This window comes from Panthera uncia (genome assembly GCF_023721935.1).
Source record: "Panthera uncia isolate 11264 chromosome D3 unlocalized genomic scaffold, Puncia_PCG_1.0 HiC_scaffold_8, whole genome shotgun sequence".
NCBI classification, from domain to species: domain Eukaryota; kingdom Metazoa; phylum Chordata; class Mammalia; order Carnivora; family Felidae; genus Panthera; species Panthera uncia.
In genome coordinates this window covers 59,177,564-59,200,118 of record NW_026057586.1, presented here as the reverse complement: position 1 = coordinate 59,200,118, position 22,555 = coordinate 59,177,564, and the positions used below count along the sequence as shown (strand labels likewise).

Genomic DNA, 22,555 nt, shown 5'->3' with positions numbered 1-22,555 from the left:
TTAGGTGTCCCTATTAATTTGTTAACGCAATTAATTAATCAATGCTTATTAACTTTAGTTACTATTTACTGAGCACTTATTTTCTGGCCAGCCCTGCAGGTTATTGTTCAATCCCCACAGCATCCCACTGAGAAGTAGGAACCATTATGCTCACCTTTTTTTTTTAAATGTTTATTTATTTTTTGGGAGAGAGAGGGCATGAGCAGAGGAAGGACAGAGAGAGAGGAGGACAGAGGAATCGGAAGTGGGCTCTGTGCTGACAGCAGCAAGCCTGACGTGGGGTTCGAACTCACAAACTGGGAGATCACAACCTGAGCCCAAGTCAGACACTCAAAGACTGACTAAAGTGAGTCACCCTAAGCTCACTTTTTAAAGACATAATAATTGACACGATAGGATTTGACTCCGGGCCTACAAAAGGAAGCAGGTGACCTAAGGACTCCCCCCTTCCCAACTCCATGCTTCAACCCCAACCCTTTGCCCACCATCATCCCCCTGGGAAGTTTCCACCCCAACCACTAGAATGGTCTGTTTCCGAACATAAATATGATCTAAGATGCGTTTAACAATCAAGGCTATTTGTAACCACCATGATCTCTCTTTTAAATGAGCATCTTGTTGGAAAGACAAAAGAAAATGCCTGTTCTGAAGGAATCCAACCCCCCTACCATCCTACAGAGAAATCCATTGCTCGAGAGGAGTCTATAGTCTGCTTGTGCAAAGAGCTCTACCCATAAACTGTCAGCTCCCTGTGATGGGGTGGAAAATGCACGCGGTAGCACTCAAGAGGGAGGACGAGCCTGTCTGCTCGAATTACCAAGAAAGTTTCCAAAGAGAGAGCATGTGAACTGGCCGTCCAGTGATGATATCAGGAGAGGAGACTTGAAGGCAGCCCAGGATCCTGTTTTCACAAGTTCTGAGCAGGTTATAAGATGAGAGGAGCCAGCCTTGAGACGCTTTTACGTGTTCGTGCAAAACTTAAGGGGAAAGAGTCGTTTGCTTGGCTGCAATAGTATCTGAGTTTAGGTCGATAATGAGGTTCACAACAGCACGCCAACAGCGGCAGCTACCATTTACTGAGCATTGACTCTGTGCGGGACACTGTAGTCGGTCTTTTGCAACTGTTACCTCATCAGACTTTCCAGTAATGCTAAATTCCTGTCCCATTTAACAGACGAGGAAACTGAGGCCAACGGAGGTAGGTATGTTTCTCATGCTCACACAGCCATTAACTGGCAGAGCTGGAGTAGAGCTGGGTCTCTCTGACGCCAGAATGTGCACTTCGGCACCTGGCCATCCTGCCTCCCTAGTGCGGTAACGTACGGAGGGCACAGGTAAGGATTCAAATTGACTCCGGAAGGAGATTCTTGGGAGATGCACTGTGGAAGCAGAGTAGCTTGCACTGGGGATCAGAGGTGACTCTCACGGTTGGAGAGAAAGTGACATGAAACGTGGTGTCTCTCAGAGACCAAGAGTCATCATTTCCCTTTTTCTCCTCCAAGAGAAGTCCATGTGGCAAATAATCCAATGCGGAGGGCGTGGCTAACAGCACCTGCATGTGGCCCCGGACGACCACAGGTGATGCACACAACAGGAATCTGAATAGCTGCCCCCCCCCCCAACGAGGCCCAGACCCTCAACCTGAGAAACATGAGCATCCACGGAATAAAATCCGATGGCCTGGGGAATTTGTGATTCCAAGTGAAAATACTGACTTGATGTTTGTTACCTGTCATTTTCCCTCTGAGAGGCGTATATACCTAGTATGAGGGTCTGTCCCATAGTTAGTATTCCTCTGGTCGATACACTCAGTAGTAGAAAGCTGATGGGAGAATGTCACGTCCATCTGCAACTGGCTTTCAGTTTGATCGACGCCGAAAGGCGGTGCCAGCTGCGGAGGCTCCCGGCGCCTGCTGGGCAGACCGCCACGCCGCAAAGCAGGGTTTCTCATCCTGGGCTGTGACTTCGGCACGGGGTCAGGCCCCCGGGCACAGAGCTACCCAAAGGCCTCCTCCCCTCCAGTTCTTTCTCCTGCTTCCTCCCCTCCTTGAGAGTCTGCCCCTCCTCTCTCCACCCCTACACACACAGCATCAGAAACATTGCAAAAGGCATGGCCTTGGGGAAGAGTTAGCGACTGAGAGTCAGGGGTCCCAGATCAGCAACGTGATCTTATATGTTAAGATAAGCAAAGGCAGTGGCTCAGAAGTTGAGCAGAGGTTTTTTTGCAAACTCACGGTGCAAAGAGAACCTGCACTCAGCAAAAAGAACAGGCCCTGGGAAGCAACTCGGGTTGTCCATTTGAATGCCACAGGCTACACTTGAGGAGCAAGAGGGAACCAGGAATGGACCAGCCTCACAAGGACTGCCACCTAGCTTGGCCCCTGAATCACCTCAGTCCTCAACTGGATCAAGATGCTCAGCAGCCTCTCAGAAGCAAAAGTAAATCCTTCAGGCAGAAAGAAATGGTTCCAGGTAGGAACACGAAAATGCAGGAGGACACAAAGAGGAATGAGTGTAGGGGTCAGAAGAAATGAATACTGACTATATAATACAATAATCTTGCCCTGAAGAGGTTAAACATGTAAAATTAAAGCACACATCAACAACATAAGAGGACAGAGATGGGTGTATATATATATACATATATATATATATGTACATATATATATATATATGTGTGTGTGTGTGTGTGTGTGTGTGTGTGTATATATGCAGTGTAAGTTTCTGATATTAAGCTTTTTAATTGTGATATAAGTCCCTGACGTTAGGCTTTTGATTGCCTGGGCATCCATTTCAAAAACATCTATTTGGAGTAAACATACTGCCAGCCATATAACACAGCTACTAGCAAATCAACTAGGTATGAAACCAGGATGCACCCAGAACTTTAAAAGGAAGTCTTTTTTACAAGCCCTGGGTAAACCCAGATAACCAACCATTTGAGTGACCCTGCTTTTCCATTCTCCTAGCCTAATTTCTAGATGCAGTGAGCCTGCAAAACCCTAGGCACCCTGGGGCACCTGGGTTGAGCCCAGTTGAGCATCTGACTCTTGATTTCAGCTCAGGTCATGATCCAGAGTCATAGGATCAAGCCTCATATCAGGCTCCATGCTGAGCATGGGGTCTGCTTAAGATTCTCTCTCCCCCTCCGCCCCTCTCCCTCACTTGTGCGTGTGCTCCCTCTCTAAAATAAATAACATGGAAAAAAAGAAAAACCCTAGGCACCCTACCCTGGACCCCAATAAAGGCAGAGCCCCGGTTCTGCTCTATATTTCTCACTCCCCTCCTCTCTCCCTCTTCCTCCCCACCAGTGACCTCACTGTGCGGCCCTAGGCGTGTTGTGCATCCTTCAGGACTTGTGAGTAATAAACCTTGATGTTTCGAAGTTTTCTGGTGGTTGCTGCTGAGGTGCATCTTGCAATCCTAAAAAGGACCACAAGGGTCAGCCCAGCCACAACGTTGGTTGCAGCTGGGGAAATGTCTGTGAGAGCTCACCACCAGACGTACTGGCCCAGATGAGGCCCTCAGGCATCCATAACCAAGAGTGCCACTATTAATAGACTAAGATCCACACAACAATGGAGTTAAAGTATCCTAACTGCACTCCATTCAGAAAGGGGTAAAGAATTCATTTATATTAGACTTTAGTGAGTCAGGGAAGGGGATTATCATTTCTATAATAACCACTAAAAGAACACTAAAGCAACATGTAACTAACAAACTAACAGAAGAGAGGGCTGAATTTTTAAACATATTAACCTAAAGAAAAGCAATACAAGAAAGAAGAAGGAACATAAACAGGAAGGCAAATGGAAAACAAATAGGAAAAAGGGTAGATTTTAACCAATTATATCAGTAATTACACTAAATGTAAATGTACATTTCAATTCAAAGACAAAGATTATCAGCTGGAATGGGAAAAAAAAAATACTAATGCTTACAAGAGCCATGCCTTAAATATAAGAGTATAGAAAGATTGAAAGGAGGGGAAGGATTAAGCATGCAAACAATAACTAAAGGAAAGCTGGCATATCTGTCCTAATATTACAGACTTTAAGGCAAGAAACATTCCCAGAGATAAAGAAGAATTTCATAATAGTTTGCCTAATAGAAAATAATCATTTTACCAATGTTTCGATAAGGAAGGAGTCAAGCCATCGAGTGGGAAAAGCTATTTTTCATGCATCTATATGACAAAGGACTCTTAAATTTGGGATACAGGAAGGACTTCTACAAGGAAATAAAAAAAAAAAGAAGATAGTACAATTATTTTTTAAATAGGCAAAAATCTTTTTTTTAATTTTTTTTTAATGTTTATTTTTGAGACAGAGAGAGACAGAGCATGAACGGGGGAGGGTCAGAGAGAGGGAGACACAGAATCTGAAACAGGCTCCAGGCTCTGAGCCGTCAGCACAGAGCCCGACGCGGGGCTCGAACTCCCAGACCGCGAGATCATGACCTGAGCTGAGGTCGGCCGCTTAACCGACTGAGCCACCCAGGCGCCCCTGTAGTGTCAGCATTTAAACTGCAGACGAAACCCTGACCCAGAATGAAGCTGGAGAGGTGGAGTTTCAGGCATCGGTTGGAAGTACAGAGGGCTATCCAAGAACCGTTTTGAGTAACCACTCGACGACCCCAGAGCATCTCAGTTGGAAGTACAGAGGGACATCCAAGAACCGTCTTGAGCAACTACCCTGACCCCAGAGCATCTCAATTTTGCGAAACACTCGTATTGCCTGTGAGCCTCTGTGCTTGTATTTAAGACGCTGCTCGCTCCCTTGTGGGGGTGTGAGTGAGGGAGTGGTGGAGACTTGTTTATTTTGAACTCTGGGGAAGCCAGATTTCTCATTATGGCTCTGGTTGTTTTGTGCATGATTTCTATCTGGGAGTGGAGAATTTGGTGACACCACTGGGGTATCGTCTTCTGGTTCTGTTCTAACTTGTAGAAGTTATCTAGTTCTATACTGTTTTCCACTTTATGTAATATACCTTCAGCAGCTAGATTACCTGAACCATGAATTGGGTTGCAAAACCTTTCCCTCTCCCATGTGAAAGCAGAGAGGAAGAGGAGACATGGCTGTAGTTAGTCACCATACATATTTAGTTAGATTTAGAGGACCTTTTGCTTCTCATGTGTAAGAAGGTTCTCTTCTCTCCCCCACTTTTACTATCCTTTGGCCAGTCACTATATCTTCTGTAAAGTATTACTGGGGAAAGGCTTGACATACGTGGAATAACCGAAAGCTCTACCTGGCTTTCATTCCATGGTTTGCTCAGATTGCCGTATCTTGGGTTCCCAGTGGTGATTTCTTCATCATCAGCAAGCCGAGATCAAGATTTCTGACTCTTGTTCTCTACTAGCCAGTGGCATTATGGAAGAGGTCTCCTGTAATAGATGGGAAGTTGGTGCATTTCAAGAGCTGGACAATGATCCTATCACTGAATATGCCAATGGTGCTCTGTGTTGTCCAAGAGCACTTTATGAAATGGGAAAATGCAGATGACCCCTGGAAGAAGCACTTTGCGTGGGTCTTTTTTTTTAACCGACTGAGCCACCCAGGCGCCCCAATAGGCAAAAATCTTAAACAGGTGCTCTACCAGAAAAAAATATATCCAAATGGTCACTAGACCTGTAAAACGATACTGAATTTTAGTAGTAATCAGGGAGGTGCTAAGGGCATACCCCCACTTAATGGCTAAAATTAAAGACAGACATGCCAAGTGCCAAATGGTTGGCAAGAATATGGAGCATACGAAACTCTCATACCCTGCGGAGTGAGTGTATATGTTGGAACTGACCTTTGAAAGCTGTGTGATGATATACACACCGAAGTTCAACATGCACATCCCCTATGACCAAGCAATTGCACTCAGATACATAGGCAACAGAAATACGTGTACATGACCACCGCAGACATGTTCAAGGCAACTTTATTCATAACATTCCGGAACAGGAAGCAATCAAAACACCCGGCAACTAGAGAATGAATTAATAGGGTGTCTATAGTATATCTATACAATGAAATTCTGCCTATAAATGAATGAAAAAGGGTGAACTTGTACACCATACAGCAACCTTGATGTACCTCAGCAGCGCAGGTGAATCACAAAAGCATGACGTGAGAGAAGGAAGACAGTGGTCACGTGGAGGGGAGGCAGTAATGACTGAAAGGAGACTCTAGGAGTTTCTGGAATGTTCTGTTCCTTGATCCTGGAGCTGGTTACACAGGTAAGTTCAGTTGTAACAAGTTCTTGTGTTGTACGCCTAACAGACATGCACTTTTCCGTGGGGGTGTCGTTCTTCAATTTAAACAAGAAGTTTGTTTTCAGTGGGTCTAAGCTATCTCGCAAGAGGAAGACTCTCTGGAAGTTTGCATCTTTCTCAGAATCCGTGATCAACCGCATAGCTGGGCTGGGCCCTTATCCCAGGGCAATGGACGTTCGGAAACCCCTCACTCTCAGGTTCTTCCCAGACCCGGCTTTTGGGTTTGGGTTTATGATGAGCCAGTTTCTCTGTCACTAACACGCAGACCAACATAAGGTCCTGGGGCAGCAAACGGACTCAGGCTGAGGAAAGTAGGGTAACCAGTGGGGGGTGGGGGGGTGGGGTGGCAAAAAGCCCTTGATTTTTGAGGGTAGCCCTACCCTGCGTGTGTTGCAAAATTACATTCTCTAGTAATTGAAGCACTAATTGGATTGAATCGCAACAGGCATGGGTCAGGAAAACAAAACAAGACAAAACAATAATAATTGTATCTGCTGGCATGGCAGAACGATGGCATTGGCCCCCTCACACCACTTTCCGTTATTTGTTTCTTAAGTGAACAGCTGAATGCCCGGGTTAATGACCTCAAATTACTGCGGTGGGAACCTCACTGTGAATTTGTTTGGGTCTTCAGCTGGTGAGACCTGGTGAGCAACAGACAATGGGAGGCGACCCCGGTTCCCTGAAACCAAATTGGCTATTATCCAAGTTAGAGACTTAGGGTCCAGGGCCATATGTGTCCTACGTCCCTCTTCAGCAGCCTGCTGGGCCCTGGCCCCCCCCCCCCCCGCCCCGGACTTGGTGTGGAAGCTGTCACTGACACACTGAAAAGTGTCGCTTCCAGAAAGACAACCTGGTGGGGAAGCGGAGGCCCCCGACCCCATGGAGGAGTAGAGGGAATTGGGGGCTTTCGGTTATGTGAAGCCCCAGGCCCTGGTTTTAGGGATAAGGGCTGGTGTAGCTGGAGGACTCTCTCTCTCTAACTCAGGGAGGGAAGCTGCGGTGAGAGAGTTGACAAGGAGTCAGCAAAGGATAAGATGAGAGGGAGCCGAGCCGTCTGCAAAAGCAGAAGCGGCAGGAGGCTTTAAGAGCTGGAGCATCGGTCGGCGACCCGAGGCTGGGTGCTGTGCAAAGGTGCGGCATCTCTGTCCGCTGCTCTCGGCAAATCGGTGATAAAAGCCTATTACACACAATGCCCTGTGTCAGCAGTGCCTGGGAAGAGGGAGTTCCAGTTCCCGTGTGGGAGGAGCCAGAGAAGAAAAAGAAGCAGCCTCACCTCGGAGGGGAGAGAAAGAGAACCGTGTCACCGCAGGACGGTGGAGCAAGGGTGGGCCAGGAGGGCAGCCGTGCACCTGCCAGGCCGCACTCATGGGTCGTGGAGAGGATTTGGTGGGAAGACACCAAAAACGTACCAGCATAGTGGCTGGGACCCAGTCAAGAAAAGGGAGTGATGATTATCTTTCTTGCTCCTTGAAGTACCCTCCTTAGTCTGCCTTCTTCGTAAGTCCCACCTGGCTAAGCAACCATTTTCTTCAACACATCCACCCCCAGGCTTTCTTCCTGTCATCCCTGCCCCTTCCCTAGCTCCCCCAGGAGAATCCTTCTTTAAACACAATATTTTTTATATATATATAATGTATTTATTTTGAGAGAGAGAGAGATCATGTGATCAGGGGAAGAGCAGAGACAGCAGGAAAGAGAGAATCCCAAGCAGGTTCCACACGTCGGCACAGAGCCCAACACAGGTCTTGAACTCACGAACCGTGAGATCATAGCCTGAGCCAAAAATCAACAGTCAGACGCTTAACTGACTGAGCCACCCAGGCGCCCCTAAAGACAGTATTCTGCCTTCAGACCCAGCCACTTCCCACAGTTGCCTGCAGGTGTCTACAATACCCAAAGGGTTTTCACTCTGAGGCTTGGGTGTAGAACTTACTCATTATGAGGTCTTGGAGCCAGAAGAAGAATTTTGCCACACGGCTAATACCTAATTAACACGAGTAACCGGACGACCTGCAAGAAAGATGTTTTCCCGTCAGTCAAGCACTCTCACACCTTGGAGAATTTAAGCTTTGTTACTCGACTTCTGCTTCCTATTTTGACATCTCCCCAGTAACATTTTAAAACATCATCAGCTGGAGGCAAGCCCCCCTGCGCCCTGATCAACCTGGTTTTGCACTTTTCGAGAGGGTGACACTGAGACAAGCTCTGTTCCCTAGATCAATACTTTATTAGGTTGAAATCTGCAGATGAAAAGGGCTGGCGAGGTGGTGGTGTTGCCTGCCAGGAAATCTGTGAAAACTATTTCTTCTTTGCTAAGAGGTAAAATATTTATGTCTTTAATAAGCACAGCGACTGAGACATAAATGTACTTATAAATAGCTACACCAAAAATGTGCATATACGTACTACTTAAAAGGAGCATGAAACCCTCCATGTATTCTGATTCCTCCCCAGCCCATGGCCCGTGGGGTGCAAGATAGCTGCCTCCATAAACTTCAGAACAACTCTGTGTCTTCCACAGCCACCGGGCCTTGAGAGGGGAGGTCTCTAACTCCCCTATTTGTCACGGACACCCTTCTTGCAATGTCCCTAAGATAGCTATGGTGCTTTCAGACCAGGTAGAGGCAGTGGCCCACCTACGCGTTGCTTCTGCTGTGGATGCACTGAACCGTCGGCCTCTTGCCGGGGGTCGGGGTGACCAGGAGGCCTGGGCATCAGGCAAGCTGGCTATGTGTCAGGTGGAGATTCTGGCTGTGTGTGCCTATCCACGTAGAGGCATCCTTCACGGGAACTTTCTGAGCTCCGTCAGAACAATTATAAGGCTGTGCAAACACACACACACACACACACACACACACACACACGACTGTCTAGTGGACAGGTCAGAATAAAGCAGTCATCTTACCATAACCACGAAACCACTCAGTACAGGGAGCTCAGATTACAGGGACTGTGAAACCTGAGTAAAACTTGAAGGACCCAGGACACTTTCACCAGCCAATCTCCCTTCTTTACTGCTGAGTTAATGGCGATGTGAAAGAAAACGTGTGCTGGCACCAGGAACAGTTATGTGACCCAGGTGCTATGGGCTCAGCAGATCCCAGCCGGGATCACACGTAAAGCTCACCGGACAGAGGGTGCTGAGGCCATTAAAGGTCTTGAAAGAGATTTCACTGCCATGGAAAAGTAAATAAACACAGCTCAATAAAGAATACATAGATGTCTAGAATTCTTCAGGAGATGGCCAAGTCCCAAAGCACTCTGGGAAGCATTTTTGGCATTCAGTGTCTGCTCTGTGTGCATGCACACATCATCTCTCTGGGAGAGGTTTGGGCACATCAAATAAAGCCCTCCAGTTCCCTGATTTATAGGTGGAGTGGCCTTTGAGTTGGCCCTTATCCACACCCAGAGGTTAATCCTGTGATTTTTCATATGCAATTGAGTGGAGTGGGGGGTGATATAAAATAACCCCCAAGCCAAACACACACGTCCTCACTGAAAAGTACAAGAACATAAACAGATCTTTATTTGACACACGAGTAGCCATAGTGCTTCTATTTAGACTTGGACCCAGGGAATTTTATGTGCAAGTTTTCAAATGAAAATGTTTTGTGAAAATTTTCAACAAAGCATTGTTAAAATATTTTATTTAAAAAAAATTTTTTTAATGTTTATTCATTTTTCAAAGACAGAGAGAGACAGAGCACAAGCAGGGGTGGGACGGAGGTGGGGGGGAAACACAGAATCTGAAGCAGCCTCCAGGATCCAAGCTGTCAGCACAGAGCCTGACGCAGGGCTCAGACTCATGAACCGTGAGATCATGACCTGAGCCGAAGTCAGACACTTTAACGGACTGAGCCATCCGGGCGCCCCTAAAATATTTTCAAGTGAGAGATAAGTCCTAAACCAAAAGTTGGTGATTAAGAGTTTAATCATCTTCCATTTTTTTTTTTTCAACGTTTTTTATTTATTTTTTTGGGACAGAGAGAGACAGACCATGAACGGGGGAGGGGCAGAGAGAGAGGGAGACACAGAATCGGAAACAGGCTCCAGGCTCCGAGCCGTCAGCCCAGAGCCTGATGCGGGGCTCGAACTCACGGACCGCGAGATCGTGACCTGGCTGAAGTCGGACGCTTAACCGACTGCGCCACCCAGGCGCCCCGATCATCTTCCATTTTAAACACTAAAACACATAATTATATACTGTTCTTACATAGTCCTACAGATATTTTTAGGATCTTTCCAATGTATCCCTGAGGTTCCCAAGGGAGGGTCTCTGCCTCTACCAATGAGATCGGACACAAACCTGTGACAGATGGGGCTTCAGGGGAGCAGGGATGTACTTTCCTCCAAGCTGTCCAATAAGGAAAGCATGCATAATTGTCAGGAATGGGATAGAATTATCAAAGGCATATAAGTTACAAAAATCATAGAATGTACTTTTCCATTCTATTGTTTTGCAACAATGAAAAGCTGCAACTTTCATCAGGATGACCAACAGAAGCTACAAGCTCTCTGGGGCAAGACAACAGTCAATACTGCCTCAGGCCACCTGGCTGGTCTGCCTGCCACGTGGACACACACACACACACACACACACACACATCAACTCTCACACAACTTTGTTTTGCTCCACAGACATTTTACCTCTCCTAGTAATGGGATATCTTCATGGGGGTCAGCAGGAGTTTCTTTCTGGATAAATTGACATAATGGGAAACATTGTCCAAATTCCTTGGTAGCGATCTTTCCAGAGCAATGGTTTCTGTGTGGCATCCATTCTCTCATGCTATCACTCTCCTTGGGCTCCAGCTCCCTCTGTCCCCACCCCATTGTTGCCTCCCCTGACCTGGGTCTGGATTTTTGAGAAAGACTGGACACATATCACCTGTGAGCCATGGTTACGAGCAACACCAGTGCCTCCAATCACAAAACATGGTTCAGAACCATGGATGGCAGGACTCAGGTGGAGGTGGCAAGTCATATACACGTACTTGCCTGTAGATGAGTTAAATACTCGTGTGGGTACATGTGATGATAGATAGATAGATAGATAGATAATAGAGATAGATAGGTAGATAGATATAGATGATAGATAGATAGATGATAGATAGATAGATAGATAGATCTCCTTAGTAAATCGATTATATAGATAGATGATAGATAGATAGATAGATAGATAGATATCCTTAGGAAATAGATGACAGATAGATTAGATAGATAGATGATAGATAGATAGATAGATAGATAGATAGATAGACAGATCTCCTTAGGAAATAGATAGACTAGATAGATAGATAGAATGATCTCCTTAGGAAATAGTATAGATAGATGATAGATAGATAGATAGATAGATAGATAGATAGATAATAGAGATAGGTAGATAGATAATAGAGATAGGTAGATAGATATAGATGATAGATAGATGAGAGAGATAGATAGAGACACATATACATACATACATACATACATACATACATACAAAGGCAAGTTAAATAATACGTATATGTAGTTGACCCTTAAACAACATGGGTTTGAACTACACAGGTCAACTTAACACAGATTTTATTTTCAATAAATATACTACGGTCCTGTAAATGTATTTTCTCTTCCTTTGATTTTCCTAACATTTTCTTTTCTCTAGCTTACTTTGTTGTAAGAATACTTTATCATATTGTAACAATATAACACATATCACATACAAAATATGTGTTAATCAACTTTATGTTATCGGTGAGGCTTCTCTGGTCAACAGTGGGCTTTTAGTAGTTAAGTTTTGGGGGAGACAAAAGTTATACGAAGATTTCTGACTGAGTAGGTGCATAGCACTCCTAACCCCCACATAGTTCAAGGGCCAACTCTATGTGTAAATTGTCTAAATTATATTATTCCTGTGTCTATGTTTGAATACTCAACAACTCTAAGCAATGGATATTTGGCTTCTGTTTGCTGAGACAACTGAATCTAAAATTTATCATTTATAACTTTAGTAAAACCCTACTGTCTGTTCTTTCCCTAACTTAGGAATGTCATTAGAATTTTTCTTATACCTCACTACACATTTGAGTCAGAGAGAAATTTTCCTACAAAAGGTAACTAGGAATTGGAAGGAATCAAGGATAAGGATGCTTTTGGTATGCACTTTGGAAAAAAGATTTCCTAACACAAAAGGCATGGATTCGTGAGAGATGAAAGATGGCAGCTGATGTGTGTCACCTCCAAAGGGAAGGGGGAAAAAAATGGTGGTCAAGACCTTGGTCAAAGAGTTTTCCACATCAACCACTTGGTTGATTCATCTACCCAGGACTTGGGTAAAAATAACAGCAATGATAATAATACGTAATGTTGATTGAACACTTACCATTTTCCAGGCACTCTAGGGAGAACTTTTTCTATGTTAACTCACGTAGGAAAACATTGTGGAAGATTTTGAGATTACTGAAGAAGTCAGAAGAGATTGCTGAACACCTTTTCATTAGACTAACAGACACTCCTCTGAGGATGTTTGACTTTGACTAGACTGTTTCACAACTCAATAGAGATGAAGATTAACTGAGAGTAATGCGACTTACTCCTATCCACAGAAATGTAGATTGTATCCAATGGAATGCCGTTGATTACAGCCCCGTGGATATTGACCAGTTTTGCCAGCTTTGCATCCATTTCTAAATTCGCTTCTTCACTCCTTATCTGATTCTAGATGTGTGCCCCTTGAACCGGTCCTAACATCCAGTGAATCTCACATGTGTCTATGAGCTAAATACAATATTTGAGACATGTTCATTTTGAAATTATATGAGAGTCATGGTTTGATTGTCTTTCAAAACTTAACCTTTAACACTCATCTCATCTTTGGAATAGTACTATTAATGATGGGAGCAGGGTTTATGGGGGCCTTCCAGCAAGTGGAGAAGGAGACACAGTGAACCACCAACCCATACACAGATTCAATCACTTTATACACACTCCCTCATAATACATGATAGTTCTTCTCCAGCACCCCCACCTATAGAAGTAATGAGTGAACAGGAACTTAGTTAGAAGACAGCCCACTCCAAAGTTGGGAAACTACGTGCTTCGGCAGATATTTCCTATGTTGAAAGGAATTGTCGCTTTCTGAAATGTTAGTCAACCTCCTATGAAGAAGGCCTCCTCCTTTCTCTACAAGAGTCTTTTAACTGTTTGAAGGCAAATACGTGATATGCCCACAGTCTTCTCCAGCACAGAATACATCAACCTTTTCCTTATTTGAGATGATTTCAAGACCTCCTCACTATCCTGCGCCTTCTTGTGGCACTCCGGCTCATAATATCCATCTAGAAACATGGCACCTAGAGTTGGAAACAATAGTCTGACCCACCCAGAACATCGTTCCTGTGATCTGAGTCCTACAAATGTGTGGGACGCTAAGGAGCCCCGGGTCTACAACATGAAGGGTGCCTATGATTTGCTAAAATTCCTTCATGTCAATGAAGCTGGCCCCAGTTCTTCTTGCCTTTTATACATACTCACTATGTAGAGCCGAAGATTTTTTTTAATATGTATACTTACTTATTTCTAGTTAGATTCATCAAAAGCATTCATCCTGAAGCAATTAGTAACCTCTTCGTTCAATTTTTACCGAACAAAAAAAGATGCTGCTACCTTCTGTTTATGTTGAATTGTCTTTCTATTCACAAATTAACTCGAATGATTAAAATTTATCAAACTCTCTATTTGATTTAATACCCTATAGTCTGATTATTCCAATGCGATAAGGAATTCATTTTGACACGAAACTACAAATCAATCAATATTTATGGCTACTCTTCATACTTGTTTAGGAATTCATGCTGATGAATTACACATTTTTTTGACAGTTCTTTTCCTAGAAAGCTAGCCAGTTGTGGGAATCCAGTGTGGTGATGACAAGAATCCATGGGTCTGAGATGCTAACAAAGCTGTGAAGATTATCCTAAGGAAAGAAATACCCTCAAAGACCCTTGGGCCTGTAATTAAAGTGATCAACTACCCACTCCCGTAACTCTCCGTCTCCCAGCCCCTGGCCAGGCCAGCCCGTGAAAGCCTAACCTGTAATCAGAATGGGGGAAAAAATAACAAAGCCGAGAACAGGAAACTGTTGATATCTTCTCTACCAGATGTCCCTCTGCTCACTGAAGTTTCAAAAACACGGGAGCTTTAAATCTGACTTCTTTCCTTACAGAGCTCCCAGACCACCCTCCCTGCTGAGCTCATTCAAGGGCAAACACCCAGGCCCCTCCCTGAAGGTTACTAGCACAACATTATCCTTGTTTTTCAGCCATTGTTAATTATGCACATGGCACACTCAAGCTCTATCACATTTTGCCAAAATAACTGTTGGATAAAGGAAAACTACGGTCAGCTCGCTAGTTCATTGATCTTCATGATATCCAGACACTGATTTTTTTTTTTTTTTAACCACATTGATTTAAATAAGGACGTTTTGACATCCTGGAGAGACAGAATCCAAATTCTTCGATGTTCTTCACTATAAACATATTGCTTATCGTATGAGTTCTTCATGACATGTAAAGGCCCCTTTGATACTGTATAACCATCATAATCATGGGGAAACAGATATTGAAAGAGGAGGCCATAGGCCAAAGGTCACTAGCAAGGTCAGGGATGAAATCAGATTTAAGAGTGAAAGTTTCCACTTTGTTAGTCATTATTCCCCAGCGAGACTCCAGAACATCCTGTTAGATCTTGTTATGTCTACGTTCAAAGCGAATTTCTATCCTTAGCAAGCAAGGAAACCATCTGAGCAACATCGCAGAATTCAATTATCCAATTTGATTATTTGGGGTATAGAAATGTGGATAACTTTCTCCATGTCAAGTAACAGCCTCGATGTTTCTCTTTAGTTAAATCTGGCTAATTCCTTACACCTAAAATGAGTTCCTAGTTCGCTATTGATTTCATTCCCTCGGGCGAGCCGGAGACAGGAAATTCTGACAGAACCCCTTGACCATCTGCTCTGCACACCTAAGCATTCAATTTCTGAGTGAACAGCATGTATATTCATTTGTGTACCACTTTAGCTGATGTCTGGAAATCCCCTTCACACACACACGAGAGCCTTGGGTGGGCAATAAAGAGTTTATTTGAACAGAGAACCAACTGACACCCTTAACACAATGATGTAGCAATAAGGTTAGAGCAGTCACTTGGCTACTCCAACCTGTTAGAAAAAAAAAAAAAAAAGTGGAAAACTGTGCCAGTGGCTTCCATGGAGCAGACCAATCCACAGCCCATAGAGAGTACTCAGGGAGATGACAAGAGCTCCCTGGTGACAAAGCTGTCGTCAAGACACGGCTGGTCCAGGAGTTCACAAGAGCTAAGGAGCAGGCCATCCATCACTCACCCTGGCCAACGGAACAAATAAACCATTTCTTGTTTCCTTGAGATGCTTGCAAAAAGAGCTCCTGGGCCCCAGCGTGCACAGAGCGAGCTGCTCAGAGCCAGTTGTGTCCAGGCCTCTCAGATCAAAGATGGGTTTGGGGCAAAAGGAAGTTTTGAATTTGACAGGATTTTCCTGGACACGTTCGAAACAGGAATAACGTGACAGGCCAGGAGCAACAAACTCAACCGCATGAGGTTCTTTTTTTTTTTTTTTTTAATTTTTTTTTAACGTTTTATTTATTTTGAGACAGAGAGAGACAGAGCATGAACGGGGGAGGGGCAGAGAGAGAGGGAGACACAGAATCGGAAGCAGGCTCCAGGCTCTGAGCCATCAGCCCAGAGCCCGATGCGGGGCTCGAACTCACGGACCGCGAGATCGTGACCTGAGCTGAAGTCGGCCGCTTAACCGACTGAGCCACCCAGGCGCCCCCGAGGTTCTTAAGGGCGACGAGGTTGGGTGCGTGGGGGCAAATTCTTCAGGGTCCGAGGTGGTCCTGGTTTAAGAAAAGCTTCAAGGCTGAAGACTGGCCCTCAGCACAGTAATCCACAAAGCTTGTGGTGAGACTTAGAAGTACAAGGAGGGAGGAGGGGAGGCAGATTAAAGTAAGCAAACGAATTCTTTGACATATGCCTTATGAGTTTTGACACTTTGATAGGAAGAATCTGTTACAGTGCTTAAAAGTTCCAAGCTCACCCCGCAGGGTATAGGGGAAAGGAGCAAAAAGTTCAAAGAGAATAATTACCTGTTATTGATGTATTATATTTAAAGACCCTGGCTGAGGATTAAAGACACTCTCAAGGCCGTTAACAGCCTGCAGTAAACAAGTCATGTTTCAGAGAGGAGGAGGAGGAAAGAATTTCAGAAGGATTTCCTCCATCAGTCTGGAACCCTCTGTAGGTAAGGCAGAGGATGCATATCTGCCTTCCACAGAAGGATACATTTCAGACCAGAAAAAAGAGTCATCAGATACTCCCGGAGCTTTGTCTTGGTCCCTGGGGTTTCCTCCTGTGAGCTTTATTCTCTTTCAAGGACTTTGTCTTACTAACCATTATATTCCTGGCACCACAGAAGGATGCGCAGCCAGTAGGGACGCAATGGATTTTAGTTGGCTGGGGGTGGGGGGTGGGGGGCGTGGGGGCGGGGGTTAGTGGGTGGTTTCCTAGTTGAACCCAATTCCTTTTCTGTTTACACTTTAAGTTAAAAATGGGGTGCCTAGGGGGCTCAGTTGGGTGAGTGTCCAACTCTGGATTTCAGCTTAGGTCATGATTCCAGTGTCGTGGGATCGAGCCCTACATTGGGGTCTGTGCTGAGTGTGGAGCCTGTTTAGGATTCTCCCTCTCTCTCCTTCTGCCCCTCTCCCCTGCTGGTTATGTCTCGAAAGAAGAAAGAAAGAAAGAAAGAAAGAAAGAAAGAAAGAAAGAAAGAAAGAAAGAGAAAGAAGAAAGAAAGAAAGAAAGAAAGAAAGAAAGAAAGAAAGAGAAAGAAAAGAAAAGAAAAGAAAAGAAAAGAAAAGAAAGAGAAAGAGAAAGAAAGAAAGATTGTATCACTGAAGTAACTGGTGGGCCACCAGACCAGCACATCTTCCCTGGCACAGGCCTAGAGAAGGGATGGTCTCTCCCGAATAGTGCCCCAGAGGCAACCACTGGGTATCTCCCCGAAGGATGTACTTGATGGTCCCCTGTTCCTGTTTCCCCTTCTGCGGTATCTGATCTCTCAGCTGAGGACTATTATTCTAATGAAAAACACTTCCAGGAAATCAGTCCAAGACAGATTTAATTTGATGTGGAAAAGAATTTCAAATGCACATTATGTCCATCGGAAATTATGACCAGCTTTAGCTTTCAAGTACCCAGATCTGAAGATGCCACAGAGCTTTGAAGGACACAGGGAGGAGTACTTCCTTGTTTTTTGGGTTTGGCTGGTTTTGTTGTTGTTGTTGTTGTTGTTGTTGTTGTTTTCTTTTTTTCAGGAAAAACTGAAGAAGAAAAAGAGGAGACATCCTTCCCCTCCTCCAGGGGAAAAGCCAGTTCTGATCCACATAATCACAACCTTTGCACGGGCCGTGCCTAGCTGTGAGCTGAAGCCACAAGGCTACGTGTGGCTGCTGGAGGCTGCCTGGAAGAGCCCAGCCTGCACAGGAAGAGTGCATCTGGTCCCCAGAGGCCACCTCTCTCAACCCACACTCTCCTATAGCACTCCCCTGCCCAGGAGCCCTCGGCCTCTCTACCTCAAAGCTCTGAGCTGAGAATCGAGACATCCCCAGCCCCTCTTCACTTGACTTTCCAAATCCAGTCCCCGCATGTGCCCTCAACAAACCATGCCCTGTATCCTCCAGGTGTGTCCAAAGCTTGTCACCAGACGACACTTCACGGAGCTGTGGCCAATCCTTCTCTCTGCCTTACCACCCAGAAGGGGACAATTTCTAGAGCAAAAAGGGACCTAATCAGCACAGTACCTGAGTTCCAGGATAACAAAATAGAAAGATTAGATGTACTTACATGCTACTGCCTCTCATCTCTCAGTTTTTCAAGACCCAACCTCAAGGTCCTTGTTAGTTGCGCTTCCTGTGTGCTGGGCTCAGAGGATACACAGTCAGATCAGGCAAGGTTCCTGCCCTAGAAATTCACATTGGTGAACGCACCCTGGCGCACGCTCTCTCTCCGTTTATATATTTTCTTATTGTGGCAAAATATATATAACAAAATTTGCCATTTTAAGCATTTTTAAGTGTTCTATTCAGGGGCATTAATTATATCCACAGTGTTGTGCAATCATCACCACTGTGTCCAAAACTTTTCGTCATCCTGCACAGAAACTCTGTACCCATTACGCAATAGCTCCCCCCCTCCCCTCCCCCAGCCCCTGGTAACCCCTACACACTTTCTGTCTCTCTGAATTTGCCTATTCTACACATCCCATGTAAGTTGGAATTGCACAATACTTTTCCTTTCTTGTCTGGCTTATTTCACTTAGCATAAGGCTTTCGAGGTTCATCCATGTTGTGTATGTATCAGATTTTCATTCTTTTTTAAGACTGAATAATTCCCCCTTGTGTGTACGTCCCCCCCGCCCCCATTTTGTGTGTCCGTTCGTCTGTCGGTGGACACTTGGCCTGCTTCCATCTTTTGGCTGCTGTGAAAAGGGCGCCTATGAACATGGGTGTAGAAGTATCGTCTTGAGTCTCTGCTTTCAATTATTTCAGGTATATACGTAGGAGTGGGGCTGCTGAGTCATCTCTCCATTTATATTTGGGGGACCAATGAATGAACGACCGTTGTCAGCACAGACTCCAATTTGTGCAAAGGCACTAAAGCACAGCACAGCCCGCGTAACTGTGCTGCCAGAAGCTATTCGGAATGGCTCCTCCGGGGGACCCACAGATGAGGCCACAGAGGCAAGAGCTCTCCTGAAAACCCACCGTTTTCATCTTCTGAGTGTGCTTAATCTGACTAAACTCCCAGGAACAGCCACAACGGGACTGGTTCCCAAATATTCCTCTTCCTTGACATCCAGGACAGAGGTCACCCAAAGAAGCAAACCACCCATGGACCGTTGACAAAGCGGCCTTAGCCCCACCCCTTTTTCTGTCCATCCAGAAAGATCTCAAGCTAAGGAGACATGTTCTTTGGGAACAATCATTCTTATGTATAAGGAGAGACCAACGTTCAGCATTTTACTCTGAACAACTCTGTGGCCCACACCTCAGTCAATAGAAGCAAGTTACCAGAGGTGCAAGAATCTTCTGCAGCCTCTGTCTTGTGGATGCACCCCACGTGGATCAGCTGACTTTAGTGATGAGCTCCATTAGCCAGGGCAAAAATATGGGAAAAGAGGGGGCTGGGGGAGGATGACGTTTTCATTTTTCAGATAAAGACTGAGAAGTGGCCCCCAGGGGTAGAGTGGAGGGAGAGGACAGATCTCCAGGGAAAGGTCAGCCTGGAGAGACAGATGTGAGAGTCATGGACACACAGGATGAGACAAACCAGCTAGGGATATAGCTTCAGAAAGAAAGAGTACCAAGGCCAGAAGTCTGAAGAATTCCATCTAAGAGATAAGTCATCGGAGGGAAGGATAGCAAAAATTAGCGGTCAAGGGAAGCCGTTCAGGGAGGGGTGATCGACAGAACCCAGCAGCACTGAGGCACGGTGCAAGGTAAGGATGCCATGGGGTCTGAGAGCTGGGAGCAGTCTCAGGAGAGCAGGAGGCACTATAGACATGTTGAATAGGGAAGGGAAGGGATGAAGTGGATTCCAAATGGCCGCCACATTTGGTAAACGATGCGACGCATGGTAGGTGCTCAAATGTCTGTTGCATCTGTAAATGAGGGAATAAATACACACTTGGAAAGAAGTAAGTAGAACTATTGTCACTGCTGAATATATGACCGTCTATATTAAGAGTGAGAGGGGCGCCTGTGTGGCTCAGTCTGTTAAGCGTTCAGCTTCGGCTCAGGGCATGATCTCTCGATTCACGAGTTCAAGCCCCACATCCGGCTCCGTGCTGACAGCGCAGAGCCTGGAGCCTGCTTCAGATTCTGTGTCTCCCTCTCTCTCTCTGCCCCTCCCCTGCTCCATGCTCTGTTTTTCTCTCTCTCTCTCTCTCAGAAAAAAAAAATAAACATTAAAAATTTTTTTTAAAAGAGTGGGAGATGGGCATATTTACAATCGCTAATTAGTTACAGAAAAGCCTCGAGTTTTTTTTTTCAAGCCAGATGAACACTATTTAGTGATAGGACAGTAAAGTCGCCCATACTTATAATGAATGCAGCGAATCAGACCACGAAGTACACTAGAAGGTGATTATTAGATACTCGGGGCTTTGAAGATCTGATGATCTGGAAGAGTAGACCTTGTTCTGACTCGGGCCCACCTCACTAAAGGCAGAGCCAATAGTCTAAATACTTTTGGGTTATCTCACATGTTTAAGAATACGGACGAAAACAGAAAAGATGAGGACCATCGAGAGGCCAACCATCTGAATTATGGGCTGGTTTACCTCAGAATATTAAACTGAGAACCTTCCTTCAATCCTCTCAGGGGCCATGAGCTGAGGAGTGTGATGAACCCAACTCCGTGCACTGGACATAAGGAGAAATGAAATAAAATGAACACCAATCTCCCACATTACAAAACAAAATACCTCACATCCTTGTATCCTGCTTTGGCTCCAGAGTGGGTCTTACTGATAACCTGGGACTATCTCCAGAAAGACTGGAGTCAAGACACACAGAACCAGTGTTCCCCTGGGGGGTCCCGCACACCTCTGTCACTTTGAAAGGAGTGGCGGGGCGGGGGTGCGGGAGGCCTAGGTAATAGACCCTCCGAACTGGCCCTCCTCCCTCCAACCTCCTTATCTCGGTTCCACAAGTCTGTCAACTTACTCCTCCAAAAATGCTTTTTGCATCCTATGGCTCTAGACCTCAAGTCTTCAGTGAGTTCTTATTTGTATTTTAAAAAACAACGCAAACTCTTTAGGCTAATGCCATGCTAATTCTCGATTCCCTAGATTCTTGTCTTAACGGTCTTCTATGAATTCTCCAACCAAACTGACCGGCCATTGTCTTCCAGAAACTCAACCAGGCGGTCCTGCCTCGATGCCGTGTCTCATGGGAGCCCCTCCCCGAAGGGTCTTCTCAACCAGTGTCTCCATCCGTGACCTTCCTCCTCACAGGAAGATACGTATCTAATCTAAGCTTCTTGGGGAGGTAGGCAGAGCATTAAGTTCTTGTGTTTCCCACTGCGTGGCATGGTGCTATTCACACAAAGGCTCAGGAAAAATAATTGAATGCATGAATAGAAAAGTGAATATGAATAGGGGCACCTGGGTGGCTCGGTCGGTTAAGCGTCCAACTCCATTCAGCTCAGGTCATGATGTCACCACTCGTGAGTCTAAGCCCTGCATTGGGCTCTGTGTGCTGACAGCCCGCAGCTCCAAGCCTGGAGTTTGCTTCAGATTCTGTCTCTGTCTCTGCCCCCTCCGCTCATGTTCTCTCCTCTCTCTCTCTCTCTCTCTCTCTCTCAAATAGAAATTAAAAAAAATTTTTTTTAAAAGAAGAGTGGATAAATAAAAGAGGAGCTAAATAAAATCCAAAGTTGTAATGATTTTTGGAAACTAGATGTATTCACTGGGGGGCTTTTAACCTGCACTCAGACTTCCTCACGCAATAAAGAAATAGGCTATTTCTTATTATGACACATAACCGGAAGTGCAGCGGGAGGGAGAGTATTAGGGCCGGTTGATAAGTGACCCAGCACAGCCACCAGCAATGCAAGCCTTTCCTATTCTCCCTGTCCCACACCCACCCGGCTGGCTTCATCCTAAGCGGGTGGCCCCACAGCCGTGAGAGCGGCTGCCAGCCGCGACGGGGGTCGTGGGTGTTTTTGTTCGAACCTGGTGGGAGATAGCACACTTCCCTACACGCATCCCAGGGAAGTGCCCTGCGGACGACAGCAGCTTGGACCGCAATTAGGGGTGAAGTCAGACCACTTAAGACACGTAGACTTCCCTGGACGGTTTTCTGACGAGACTAGACAGACACCCTTGCTAACAAGTTGCGCCATCTGGCATGGATGACCTCATCGAATCACCACGTGTGAGGCAGGCACGATTGCTCCCATTTCACTGAAGAGGAAACTGAGACACAGCAACGTCTCGGAACATGTTCTGCTCATGCAGGTTTCAAGCAAGAGAGGCAAGATTTAAAACGTGGGTTCCTAATAACTTCATGGCTTGCAAAATGACCTAACTGGGAGGCTGTAGAAAAGTGCTACTCTCCTGTTTACCAAAGTCAAGAGCCAAGAATTCTTGCCATTAATCATTCCTTAAAGGAGAAATCAGCACCACCCCACCCACTCCACCCTCCA

At 45.4% G+C, this 22,555-nt stretch overlaps 2 long non-coding RNA genes across 2 annotated transcripts in view; one reads left to right on the top strand and one right to left on the bottom strand.

Moving 5' to 3' along the window:
* Positions 1-22,555, top strand: part of LOC125914836 (uncharacterized) — a 240,455-nt gene that overhangs the window by 109,710 nt on the left and 108,190 nt on the right. The gene's annotated exons all lie outside the window — the stretch shown is intronic.
* LOC125914835 (uncharacterized) lies at positions 17,620-22,542 on the bottom strand. The gene is made up of 2 exons (XR_007455456.1): positions 18,191-22,542; positions 17,620-17,667 (listed from the first exon to the last, which is right to left on the bottom strand). It is a non-coding gene; the product is annotated as an uncharacterized LOC125914835 (long non-coding RNA).